Raw genomic sequence first — 14,622 nt, forward strand, 5'->3', positions numbered from 1 at the left:
TATAGAATCTAAAAAACCCAAACTCATAGAAATAGAGAGTGGAATGATGGTTACCTGGGCCTGGGCGGTAGGGAAATTGGTGAGATGTTGGTCAAAAGGGTACAATCTTACAGTCAGAAGATGCATATGTTCTGGGGATCTAATGCACAGCAGCGTGATTATAGTTAACAATACTGTGTTTTGTATTTGAATGTTGCTACCAGACCAGACCATAAATGTTCTCACCACACACACAACAATGATCAGGTGCCATGATAATGGTGTTAGGTGACAGCTAATGATACTATATAGTAATCATATTGCAATATATAAGTGGAGCAAATCAATATACACTTATAAACTTATACAAGGTTTTATGTCAATTATATCTCAATAAAAAATAAAATAATTGTAGCTGCTTTCTGTTTTTATTTCCTCAAATGTAGGCAATAAAATAATCACTTTCTTCATTTTCCTTCTTTTGGATTACTAACTTAGAATAAACTTCCAAAAGAAAAATAACCAAGTGGGAGAGTATAAATATTTTTATAACTTCCAATTCACATTGCCAAATTACTTTCCTAGAAGTTAGTACCAATTTGCCACCCAAAACTATGGGTATAGCAGTTGTATTACAACTTCACCAGAGCTGGGTGTTGTAATTTTAGGTGTATTTAAAAGCATCACACATTGGAAAGCTCTTCTTGTATACCTGTTGTAAAACTTCATTACCACAATTCTAGGAAAGAATCCATAATGGTTGTAGCCATAGAGCTCTCTCCTGCTCAGCCTAACACAGTCCTTTATTATCTGGTGGTGTCTTTCTTTTTATTCCAACAAACTCCTCCTAGTGCATTCCCAGCCTCCTTCTGGGAAGTTGACCAGGAAGAATGTGATTGGCCTGAGCTATATGTAGCCCTCTGCTCTGCTCACATGTCTCTCAAAAATAGCCCTGAACTATCCTGATTTTCTGGTCTACCTCTACCCTGCTCCATTACTATTGAGAGTTTCCTCTGAGCCATATGAATGTTATTTCACTCTTTCTCTTAACCACTTATAAGGTAAACTTTATTTCCCCTTTTCAGATAAGAACTAGGAATATGAAATTTGCAAGTGATGGGGACAAGGTTTGAACCCATGCATTTGGCCACGACACTTCACTGCCTCACCTGGACTGCTAATCCATTGGGTGTTTCCTTCCCACTCACCCAGGCTTCCTGGGAGGAAGGTAGAAGTCAGTGGAAAACTCCCATTCACTCCCTTCAAATACTGACCTGATCCATATTTTTGAACCATCCCAATGTAAAGTCAGTGTCCAGTCCTGGCTGGTGTGACTCGGTGGATTGAGCATCAGCCTGCAAACCGAAAGGTTGCTGGTTCAATTCCCAGGCAGGGCACCTACCTGGGTTGCGGGTCCCTAGTTGGGGGCCTGTGAGAGGCAACCAACCTCTCGCACTTCTCTGTTTCTCTCCCTCTCTTTCTCCCTCCCTTTCTTTCTCTCTAAAAATAAATAAATAAAATCTGTTAAGAAAATAAAGTCAATGTCCAGGTTTTAACTATGTCTATATCTCCACTTGACAGTAGCATTAAGATGTATCTTACATTTTGTCAGAAATTATTCACAGAAGGTAAAAGTCAGTAGGCCTATTTAAATGTATGAACATTTTTCTGAATAATTTATTCACAAGTCTAAGAAATTTTATACTTCTTAATATGAAAAGAAAAAAGGTATTTTAAGTTATTCTACTTTTCCGCAGTCTTTTGTATTTCCTTCCTCAGATAAGCTGTGATATGAAATACTGGACCTCTGAGAGATTGGGGTGGGAGCTGTGGATGTGACTTTGCTTCTCTGCCACGTGAACTCCATGAAAGTGAGGGCTTTGCTTGTTCACTGCTGTGTCCCCAGCACCTGGCACTCAGGGGCACTCCTGTCTGTGGAATGAATGAATGAGCTACTGGCTCCCTGCCCAACAGTCCTCTAGTCGCTACAGCTGAGCTAATTTGTCACATGACTTCAGGCTCAGCATCTGCCATGGAACCAGTCTGAGGACTTTGATGCTCAAAACCTGGTCCTTGAGCCAGCACCTGGAGCCTTGTCCAGGAAATGCAGAATCTCAGGCCCCACCCCAGACCCACTGAATTAGAACCTACAATTTACCAAGATCTTCAAGTGATTTGTGCCCACGTTAAAATTGGCAAACGGCTATAGGCCAGTCTCAAAGTATGATCTCTCGACCAGCATCATTAGCATGGCCTGGGAACTGTTAGAATCTACTGAATAAGGAACTCTGGGAGTGGGGGTGAGCAATACCTGCTTGTAACCTCCAGGAGCTTCTGATGTACTCTAACATTTGAAAACCACTGGCACAGGCTCACCACCCTTGTCCCCAGTTCCACTGAGACTTCAAATCTTAGTTGTAGGAGCTAGACTGTTTGCTTATTTCCTATGACCAAACCTGTGCCTGGCCCCTCTAGTTATGGGAAATCCCCTTTCTCCTAAAGCTTTACATTTCAAATCTGGGTAATTCCCTAAGTTCTTTCTTACCATTCCTTGTATGTGTAGTATGACATAATCTATTCCAAACAAAATAGATAACCTCATTCTTCTAACCTAACCTTTAAAGAGTCCAGATACAGAGTTCTTTAGGAATAGATCATGTCAAGACTCTTCAGGCCTGTTGCTACAAGCCATTTCCTGCTCAAAGATGGTCTGTAGGAGTAGTGTGAGAAAGCCGAATTCTAGACCATGTTCTGCTAAGTGATTCACCTGCGGGGCTGCATCTGCCCAATAGCGTGTCTTTCCTAATTCACCCAAAGGTGTTCCTAGCTGTGGTCCTGTGTCCTATTCCCGTGACTTGTGGATGATTATTTAAGAGGTCCTCAACACCTTGGCCATGAGTTCTGCCACCTGAGCTCCGCCTACTGTCTCCGCCCCGCCCCCCTTATCCAATGCCTGGGGTGGGGGGGGGGGCAAGCAAGGTTGCCTGAGCACTGCCTCTCTACTGCCCCCCTGTCTGTGGAAAAATTGTCTTCCACAAACCGGTCCCTGGTGCCAAGAAGGTTGGGGACCACTGATTTAAATGATTATATGCAGTAGGGTCCTACAGTCCAACGTGAATGCAGTGTACGCAGTTCTTAAATTTCTATGCTGCATCTGTCTACCTTGATTACAGCTGATGGATTCTTCCCCTCCTCTTCTTGTGACAGTCGTAGGGCTGTTTGCTCTTCTGATTTCCACTTTCTGCCGACTTTACTGTTAGTCTTTCACCTGTCAGCTATTGGATCTCTTCTTTAAGGTTTTATTAGTTTATCTTCTTCCATTTCTCAGAGCTCTGACACGTGGTTATGCAAATTCTTTAAGAACCCTTAAACACCCTTAGGCCAAGTAAGTGCTTAAAATACACACAGTTCTTCTATAAATAGGTTCTGGACACTGTATTAATTTCAAAATATAAAATACATATTTGCTACTATAGGTTACGATCTGTAATACAATTGCTAAGCTTAATTTTTAAAAAAGTAAACCAAATCATACGCACACAAGTGGTATAGCCATTGCCTTACCTGCCACTTATCAGTGTCAGTATTTATGAAGTAACAACTTTAGTGTCACAGTAATACATTCTTTGACTGTAATTGTGAGGTGAAAGTTCATTTCCAGATGTCCTTTGGGAAAATGTATTTAAGCATTTCACATAGAGGGCATATGGAATTAAAATGTGTCTTGTTTGTAATATCTGCCCAGTGATCCTAGATCTGTCTCTGGAAGCAGAGAGAAGAAATTGTATCCTTCCTCCACCTGTCAGACCTGCAGATTTTAAACAATGTCTACCATGCTTTCCTGTTCTATTCCCACCTCCTTATTTTCTCCTGTATAAAATAAATGCCCTCTGTTCCTGTCATTGTTCCTCACACGGTAATTTACAACAATTAGCCATCTTGATTATTCTCCTCTGAAGGTGTTTTTGTTAGTCTATATAACACGAAATGTATGAAGCCAAAGGAAGATGCGATGCACCCTGAGAAGCATGAATACAAAAGGACTGTCTTATCCCTTAAGATAACATACTTCTATTGATGCTACTTAACATCACAGACATCCTGCTCACGTCAAGCAAAACCTCAATTTTCATACGTAATGCTAATAAGTGAGCCAGTACTACCCAGCTCTCCTACGGTTTTTAGTAGGTCTATTTCCTATCACAGCTTTCTGGGGCTTTCCTCCCAAATTGCTGCCCTCCGGAAAAGACAACCAGCAGCCAAGTCTCTCTATGCCCTGTTTCCAGGCCCAGTCCCAATCCAGCCTCAGAAGAGACCGCAACAAGCTTTACAACTATTGCTGGCTGCTTATTCACCAGCAGACTTAAAAACTTGTTTTTAACAAGAGCAACAAAAAAGAAGTACTATCTATGAGGAAATCTGGTGACAATGATTTGTTATTATTACTGCTATTCCCAGCCCAGATGGTTCTCCAGATGAAATGGATAAAAATTGGATCCTCTTTGTGGCTGGTGACAGGTGCAGATTGGGCCCCTCCAGTGGGATCTCATCAGACACACAGAGCACCGCGGGCTCAGGAGCTTCCCACCGGCGCGTGAGTGTGGCGGCAATTCCGAAAACTGTCAAGTGAATAATTGGCCTCTTATCTGGAGTCTTTAAAGATTCCCTTCTTCTGAAAAGTTGTATCGCTCAGGTTCTTTGTGTGCAAGCAACAGAAACAGGCTTTGGTTACCGTGAACAGGAGAGGTATTTTTTGGATGAACCCCCGGAGGGGGGGGGGTCGGTGGTGGACTGGGTGCGGCTTCTACAATGTATGAAAGGTTAGACGCAGGCTTTGCGTGTGATGGGAATCCGAGAGCACTGGAAATGCGCGCAGCAGGCGATAATTGAGAATCTCGTTAGGGTGTGGCTAAAATGAATGAATTACAAACTTTTATTTTGCGTTTTTGTATCACTCCCATCAAGATTTAAATTTTAGCCAAGAGAGTTTGACGGCTCAGCTTGTGTCTTAGGTGCATCTCCCAGCTAGAAAAGGGGGGGGGGGACTCTGGTTAGCAGTCTCAGCCAAGTAGCACCCAGCAGAGACAAAATGACGTAACATTGTATTGAAGAGGTGGGATTTCCAGAATGGCGGTGAGAAGCTGAGCAAATCCGTTCCCCTAAAACAACTACAAAACTGGGCAAAATTGTCAAAAACAACTTTGAGGCACTGAAAATGGACCAAACTGGCAAAAAAAATTAATTGAGAAATGTTTATTCAAGGAAACCTACTGAAACTTGGCTAAGGACAGCTGGACTCCCTGAATTTTTAGCCTGGGGCTGTTCCCATCAACCCTTCAGTTTCCTTAGTGCAGGAGGTCTCTCAGGGCAGGGCAAGCTTTTGTGCCAGGGGAGGCTGAGTTGCTTTGGAGTGGAGCATGGAAAAAAATCCCATGCCCCTGCAATCACAGAAAACAGAGGTGATTGCATAACCAGACAAATGGAAAAGGCCAATGTCACAGTCATTTTGAGGTTGTGGTATTGGCTGGGACAAGCAATAGACTGGAAACATAGCCAGAAATCTAACAGGGACATCTAGGGACCTAGATAGGCATCGTGGGCTGAGAAAAAAAATCCCTCATATTGCTAACGGTCTGAAAGGCTGTGATCACACTCGGTGGCTGAGTGCACACTCAGGGGAGACCAGAGCAAACGCTGGCTTCTGCACGTCCCTGAGCGATGTGAGAGCTTGTGCACATGCAGAGAAGGCACAAACAGGCTCAGCAGAGGGTAAAAGCTGAGGCAGATTTCTAAACTTCCTGAGCTTTAATGCATTCCCCAGTCCATGTAGAGATCCGTCAGCAAAGGGTAAAACTCTTACTTGCTCAGTGTGTGTGAGTACTACCTCTGGTCAAGGAGTAACCTACTCTGAACTAAAGGGAATAGTAGAATGCCACGCAGAGAAATAAAAACAGCAAGAACAAATCAACTTAACAAACATACCAGCTGTCACACACTGAAGTAAAGAAAGACTCTACAGAATAAATGCAGACGAGTCAACAACAACAACAACAAAAAGGCAAAAACAACAACTCCTAGAGATGGAGGAAGAATCCAGAGTTACTGCAATACATTATCTCAAGTGTCTAGTGCCTAATAAAAGATTATGAGACATCCGAAGAAATACTGAAGTGGAAAAAGCAGTCAATAGAAACTGTCTCCAAGAGGTCCTCTAAAATGATGGACTTGGCACAAAAAAACTTCAAACCAGCCAGTAAAAATTTGTTCAAAAATCAGAAGAAATTACTTTAAAAATTAAGAGGAAATATGATGACAATAACTCACTAAATAGAGAATATCAACATATGGATAGAAATCATATTTGTAGAAGAACCGAACGGAAAATCCAGAATTGAAAAATAGAATAAGTCAAATAGAATTTTCACTAGAGGGGCTCAAAATACTACTACAGATGATAAGAAGGATTCAGTGGCCTTGAATATAAATCAATAGAAATGATATAATGTGAAGAGAAGAAGGAGGAGGAGGAAGAGGGAGAGGAAGAGGAGAAGGAAGGGAAGAAGAAGAAGAAAACTAAACAGAGCCTTAAAGAGCTGTAAGAATCCACTGAGCACACCAACATTCACGTAACAGAATTCTCAGAAGGATGTAAGTGAGAGAGGACATAAAAATATTTGAAGCGGAAAATGGCCCAAATTCCCCAAATTGATGAGAAATGTTAATCCACAGATTCCATAAGTTTTAGGAACTCCAGGTAGGATAAATAAAAATATATGTACTGTAGAAATCTAAAGAGAAGCTTGAAAGCAGCAAGAGAAAAATGACACATCACATACAGAGTGACATAAATACAATTAATAACTACCATATTTTTCAGACTATAAGATGCACCTAGGTTTTAGAGGAGGAAAATAGGAAAACATTTTTGAAGCAAAACATCTGGTAAAATATTTAATAACATCCTTTAAGCAGAAATCCTTTTCTGCTTTGACATCTTTCCACAATTACGGTAGATTCAGCAGGAGACTACGGTACGCTATTGTATCTTTCTACAACAAAATACAGTAATGACAGAACTATCGACACTGTGTCCTTCATAGTTATGGGGGCGCTGTAGCTGAGAACATCAGTGGATGATGCGCTGTTATGGGGGGATCTGCTGCTAACACTGTTATGGGACAGATCTGCTGCTGGAGGGCCACAGGTTGTGCAACACTCTTGTATGGGGACAGCAGTTTTGCACAACCTGTGTGGCTCTGCAGCTGTTGCCAAATTACAGCTCCCATCATCCCAACCTGTCCAAGCATGATGGGAGTTGTAGTTTTGCAACAGCTGCAGGGCCACATTGACAGGTGACCCTGCGGTGGAATTTGCCTACGTCAATGTTGATGGGGCTACACCAGTCATGTGATGGAAGCACGTAGGGGCGCCACAGGCTTTCTTCCCCTAACATGCCTGCACCGCCTGTACCCTCCTCATAGCACTACAGTACGCTGCAGCTGGGACTCCGCTCCTGCCTCCCTTGCTTCTCACCTCCAGGACACCCCTCCTCCCAGCCCAGGGCCCACAGCATTGCCCCACTCCTACTGCCGCGGGCTTCCTGCATTGGCGACCCTGCTCCTGCCTCCTGTGACCCCGCTCCACCACCGCCCCTCCCCCACAGCGAGCTAGGTAAGCTACAGTCGGACTACAAGACGCACCCCCACCTTCCTCCCACATTTGGGGGGGACCTGGAAGGTGCGTCTTATAGTCTGAAAAATATGGTAAGTTCTTATTTTAAAAATGGTGGCCAGAGGCAGTGAGAGGACATATTGAACATACTAGGGAAAAAATTCAATCACAAGGAATTAAATTAAAAACCAGCAACTAAAATAAAATTGGGAAATCCACAAATATTGGATATTAAATAAGACACTTCATAATAACCAATGAGCCAAAGAAAATAATCACAAGGGAAACTAAAAAACATTTTTAAATGAAAAAACAACATATCAAAAACGTGTGGGTTGTAGCTAAAGTCATGCTAACAGGAAAATGTGTAGCTTTTGCTTATATTAAAAAAAAATCTCAAATCAATAACTGAAGCTTCCACCTTAAGAAACTACGACAAAGGAGCAAATTAAACCCAAAGCAAACAGAGAAAGAAAGTAATGAAAAATTTTAATGGGCATCCATGATACAGAAAAAAATAACACTGAAAGATCAATGAAATCAAAGTTGGTTCTTCCAGAAGATCAATAAAATTAACAGCCTCTGGGTAAACTAACCCAAAAACAAAAGAGAGAGAAGAGAAACCTAGAGACTGAGAGACAGAGAGAGAGACAGAGAGAGAAGATAAAAATAACAAAAATCAGAATTAAAGAGCAGATAGCACTACCTATCCTGTGGAACTTAAAGGAACTATAATGGACTAGTAAAAACAATGTATGCTAGTTATCAACATGAACTTAAGAAGAAATTAAAAAATATAAATAGAAATGTAAGATATAAATATATAAATAAATATAAAATAACAACAACAAAAAGAAATGGAGTTACAAATTTTAAAATCCCCCCCACAAATATTCCACACCCAGCTGGCATCATTAGTGAAGTCTATCTAATATTTAAATAATAAATAATACCAATCCTTCAAAAACCCTTCCAGAAAATATAAGGAGTGGAAATAGTTCCCAAATCACTTTATGAAGCCAGTACTACCCCGATGTCAAAGTCAGACAAAGGTATCACCAGAAAATAAAACTACACATTAATACCCTCATGAATATAGATGTAAAATTCCTCAAGAATATATTAGCAAAATGAATCTTGAAACATAGAAAAAGAATTATATACCATGACCATGTAGGATTTATCTCAGTAATGCAAGATTGGTTTAACATCTGAACATTAATTATTGTAAAGTGCCATATTAATAGAATAAAGTACAAAAGCCACATGATTATCTCAATAGATGCAGAAAAGGCATTTAACAAAATTCAACACCCATTCAAGTAAAAAATTTTCAACAGCTAGAAATAGAAGGGATAAACCTTTCTCAACCTGATAAAGGGCATCTGTGCAAAGCTCACAGCTAAATATCGTACCCAGTGGTGAAAGATTTCACTCTTTCCTCAAGTTCAGGAACAAAGTAAGAATGTCTTCATTTGCCACTTTCTATTTACTTTGTACTAGAGGTTTTACTGAGTCAATAAAGGCAATTTTTTTGAATTAAAACCATACAAATTAAAAGTAAGAAGTAAAATGGTCTTTATTTGCAGATGACATGAGCCTGTATAGAGAAAATCCTAAGGAATCCATACAATTTTCTTTTTAAATTACTAGAATTAATATATAGGTACATCAAGATCACAGAATATAAGATCAATATAAAAAATCAATTGTATTTCTACATAATAGCAATTAATAATTCACAATATGAAATTAAGATAACAATTTCATTCATAATAGCATCAAAAGGGTAAAATATTCAGAAATAGATTTACCAATAAATGTAAGACTTGTACACTAAAAGTTACAAACCAATTTTAAAAGAAATTCAAGAAGATCTAAACATAGAAATAGATATTCCATATTTGGGGATTGGAAGACAAAATTGTTAAGAAGTCAATTTTCCTCATATTAATCTACAGATTCAACATGGCCCCTATTTCCGGAAGTATTTTTCAGAAATTAACAAGCTAATCATAAAATATAAAGAAGCAAAAGTCCCAGAATAACTAAGCCAATTTTGAAGAAAAAAAATGTTGGAGGACTTTCACTTCAAAATTCACTATAACGCTATAGTAATCAAGACAGTGTGGCACTGGGGTATGGAAATATGTATATATTTAAATTAAAAAATTGAGTCTAAAAGACAATTCAATGGGGAAAGAATAGCCTTTTCAGCAAACAATGCTGAAACAATTGAATATCCACATGCAAAATGATTAATCTAGACTCTCAACTCCACACCACACACAAAAAATATTAATTCAAAAATGGACCATAAACATAAATTTAAGAGCTAAAACTATAAAACTTCTAGAAAGAAGAACCAGGAATAAATCCTTGTGACTTGAGATTAGACAAAGACCTGTTAGGTACTATACCAAAGGCATGATCCACAAGAGAAAAAATTGCTATATCAGATTTCATCAAAATTAACAACTTTTTACGTAATGATGTCTTCAAAAGATACCATTAAGAAAATGAAGAAACAAATCATAGACTAGGAGAAAATATTTTCAAACTGATTCTGCTAACAGACTTGTCTCCAGAATAAATAACAGAATAATAGAGAAGACAACTCAATTTAAAAATGGGCAAAACATTTGAATAGACATATCACCAAAGAAGATATATGAATCACTGATAAACACGTGAAAAGATGACCGACATTACTAGTCATCAGGGAAATGCAAATTAAAACTATAATGAGACACCACTTCACAACAACTAGCATGGCTATAATCAAAAAGACACACAGTAGCAAATTTTGGCAAGTGTGTGGAGAAATTAGATCCCTTATACCTTGCTGGTGGAAATGTAAAATGTTTACAACTGCTTTGGAAAACAACTGGCTGTTTCCTAAATAAGTAAATAGAAACTTATATGATCTGGCTGTGCCACTCCCAGGAATCTTCCCGAGAAAAATGAAAACATATCTCAACAACAACAACAAAATACTTATACATGAATGTTCATAGCAGCATCATTTATAACAGACAAATATTGGAAACATCCACAAGTTTGTAAACTGATGAATGGATGAACAAAATGTGGTATATTTGTGCAATAAAATGCTATTCATGGGAGAAAATGAGTTATTGATAATTTGCTGTTACAAAAATGAGCCAAATAATGGCCACTGTATTGCCTCCAGTTTGCTTATTTTTGCAGGCTGAAGCCTATTAGCTAAAAATCCTGATGAAACCCAAATCTTTATACACCAAATTATTCTAAAACCAGTCCAAACAAGCACATTGTTAGTCCTTTAGAGCTTGCTGCGGGCTTTGCATTCCCCACTAGCCCCGCCCTCCACTCACAGGTGCAGGCAATAGATAAGATGAGCCCTGTGCTATAAAGACCCTAAGCTGCTGCTGCCCTTCAGTGCTCTCTGACCCAGACACTGCCGCTGCCCTGTTGGGGGGCATCACCTGGACTCGAAAGCCCCTCTCTCATCCAATTCTCCCTCAGGAGTTCCTTGTATCCCTCTCCTTCTGAGTGGTGGCCCGAGAGCCACAAGGCTCTGCATGGTCTCATCCTGAAAGGGACTCTCTCACCCAATCCTAAGCACCACCCAAGAAAACCTGCTGTGTGTTACTGCTTCTCCTGGGCGTATGTTTTCTTTAATCAGCCCCAAATCCTACAAGCCCCTACAAAGCCACACCATGGATGAACACCAAAAACAACGTGTGAAGTTCAAGAAGACAGACACAGGCTACATACTGTGTGATTTCCGTCATGTGAAATGTTTAGTAAAGGTCGAAGTGTAGAAACGGAAAACGAGTTAATACTTGCTGCAGTGGGCTGACTTGAAGTGGGATGGTTGTACACTCTGGAAATTTCCTGAAAATCACCAAGTTGCACTTTTAGAACAGATGAAATTCGCAGTATGCAACTTACTTCTTATTAGCTTGTTTGAAAATTATATTTTGGTGCTGGTTCCAAAAGAAGGAATTAACATTGGGTATAGAAACACAACAAATACCCAGAGCTCTTTGCTCCTCAAATGTCGCTGACTCTTGCTGTCGTTGTTGGGAATTACATTACGTGTGTGTGGAGTGGCGCACAACTGTTGAGAGCGGCGGTGCTAATCCTTTTTGTTGCTTATCAACATAACTCCCAGTTCTCTGTCTTCTGGGCCCTGGTGTGATTGTACCTTCTGGGCCCCTCAGTTCAGTGGAACCATGTGACTAGTCCTGGCCAATCAGTCGTGAGTGGGCGTGACATGGGCCAGTTCTGGGCTATTTGCCAGTGGAAGGTGCCCCAGAGTATTCGTTCCTCTTTACCGTCACGATCACTAGTAATGTTCCATGGGACTGAAACTCTGACAGCCCCCACCCGACCTGAGATAGACAGGTAAGATGGGTAAAAATGAACTTTTGCTCTATTTTACCCCTGAGATTTGGGGGTTGTTCGTCACCACAGCATAATTTAGTTTATCCTGACTGATGCAAGGCAGCCAAATTGAAACCCAGTATTTTTTTTATTCGAACCTGAACACTAATGGCTGCAGTATTGTTTCAGTGATCAACTACTGGGTACCATATGCTATACAAGGTACTTGACATATTTCCAATTCTCCAAGTGGAAATAAATTTTCTCATTTTACATGAGAAAACTGAGCCTCAGCAAGTTGCAGCCACCTGAATGAGATGATACAAGCCTATCAGTTGCTAATACAAAACTCATTTACTCACCTATTCGACAAACGTTGGCTGTTGCCTGTTGCCTGCCACTCATACTTGCTGGGCACCAGGAATACAATCAGGAACAGGACAATTGCAATCCCTCCTGTCCCAGAGCTGAGATTCTCACTGGCTAAATTTGAGGAATGAGACTACTGTGATTGGCTTCAACCAATCTGAATCCATCTAAGCGACTTGGGGGAGACATGGTGACTAGAGCCAAACTGGGCCTCCTCCAGTGTGGGAGAAGGGGTGAGGCTCGCCAGTGTCAGCCACAGTGGAGAGTGGAGGAGCTCGGGGGCAGCAGGCCTCCGGGGGGGGGGACCCAGACAGAAGGGCGCCAGCACCCCCAGCCTGTGAGATAGCAGTGACACTTGTGGAGGCTCTAGTCCAGCAGGACCTTGCTTCATGTACTCTGTGGGAGCCAGAACCTACCCCGGCTATTGAGCCCTGAGCTGAGAAGTGAAGACGGGAAGGGGCTGCAGTTGCCTTGGAAATGAGCAGGTACTGAAGGCACATCCTGTCATCCATTCTTAACAGGAATATACTTCCTCAGCCATGGAAATGTGGAGATTTCTAAATTCTGCCCACTTATTCTTGCCCTTCAAATGAACCCAAAGATGCTGCTGATCTCAGCGAGCCCTTGGAGGGGCCGTCCCATTATCTGTCTGAGAGGGAGGCTATGAAAATCTGTTATCACGGAAAGTCAGTCCATCTCCACATGCTGGAGGATGAAGGATTGGAAACCACCTAGCCCCTCCCTTCTATGATCTTCCAATTTATTCTTGACCCCAAAACATGAGGCTATAATTAATTGGCTCCTGTTTATAATGTGAGGAGTACTTCCTAAATGGCGGGCACTGAGCTGAGGGCCTCACATGTATTCAATCATTTACTTTTCACCATAACATCACCAGATTATACACTGTTTCACAGACAGGGAAATGGAAGCTCGAAAACACTCCTAACTTGTTCAAGTTTAGGCAAGCGGGGGACGCAGGACTCACACTCAATTCTGACACCAAAGCCTGTGTTCTTGCCCATAAGACGTGAAAAAATGATACCTACTGGAGTTTGAGAAAGAGAACATATCCATGGGTGGGGTGCAGATAAAGAGCAAAGATCTTCTGCAAGGAGAGTAGTTGAAGAAAACTCACCTTGAACAATAAATGGAATTTATTATAAGCTTTCCTTTTTTTTTCTTTCTCAGAGTGAGATAGTGAGACACAGCAGGGGACAATGAATCTTCCAAGGTCATGCCACAAGTCACTAGCCAAGCCTGGCCTGTCACTCACAGTTCTGAATTCCCAGTTCACTGAATTCAGCGCTCGAAGCAGACGTGGGGGTGGGGTGGGGGGGGCCCTGTCAAATAAGTCTGGAAGAAAACACCTACCTGCCCTGTTTCCCCTCTCTTCCTTTCCCCACTGTGTCCCCCGCCTCCTCCACACACAACCTTCTTATCGTCCCTCCCGCCAGCCCATAAACTGTCCCAGGAAATGCCAGGATCTGAGCACCATATTGGCCATGAGGGACGCGGTCAACTTCTTTGCCTTCTGTCTGTTCTAAACAAACAAAGGGCAGTGCACAGGTTATTAGTAAATACCAAGGCTTAGTTTATTGTATAAAACTTCAATCCAACAAATAAATGAGCCATCAAGTTTGAATTTATGTAGCATTCAAAACACATTAAAGCCATTTGACCATGACAAAGGCCTTTCCTGCTTTGAATGATGAAGCCAGAGCTGCAAATACCCTTCGGACGAGACATTAAGCGAGGTCCTTTCAGTTTGTCTCTGGGGACTGTCAAGGTGGAAAGTAAAGGTTCTGGCACACTTTCTAAAGAATTCTTTTGGGAAAATCCCATCTTGGCTCAGTTTCCTTTCCTTAAAAAGGCATTTGTGGGCCTATAACAGCCTGAGCAATTACAATCACTCAGCTAGGGGTCATCTAGCTGACCACCACGAGGCCCTGACTTACCTTGGTTTATCCCGGACAAATACCAAGGAACATTGCAGGATGCTGGTAGCTGATGTCATGAGGTTTCAGCCACTTTTGTGGCCTGTCTCTGAGCAGTGTCTCCATCTGCAAATTACTTATAAATAACACTTCAAAGGGGTCAGTGAGAAATGAATGAGATAATACAGGAAAGAGCATTATATCCATCCCGAAGTCCTGTTAAAATAAAAGGTGCTATTATTAATATGACATTGAACCCTGGCCAGGTGGCTTGGTTGGTTTGAGTGTCATCCTG

Source organism: Desmodus rotundus, chromosome 4 (assembly GCF_022682495.2).
Source record: "Desmodus rotundus isolate HL8 chromosome 4, HLdesRot8A.1, whole genome shotgun sequence".
NCBI classification, from domain to species: Eukaryota; Metazoa; Chordata; class Mammalia; order Chiroptera; family Phyllostomidae; genus Desmodus; species Desmodus rotundus.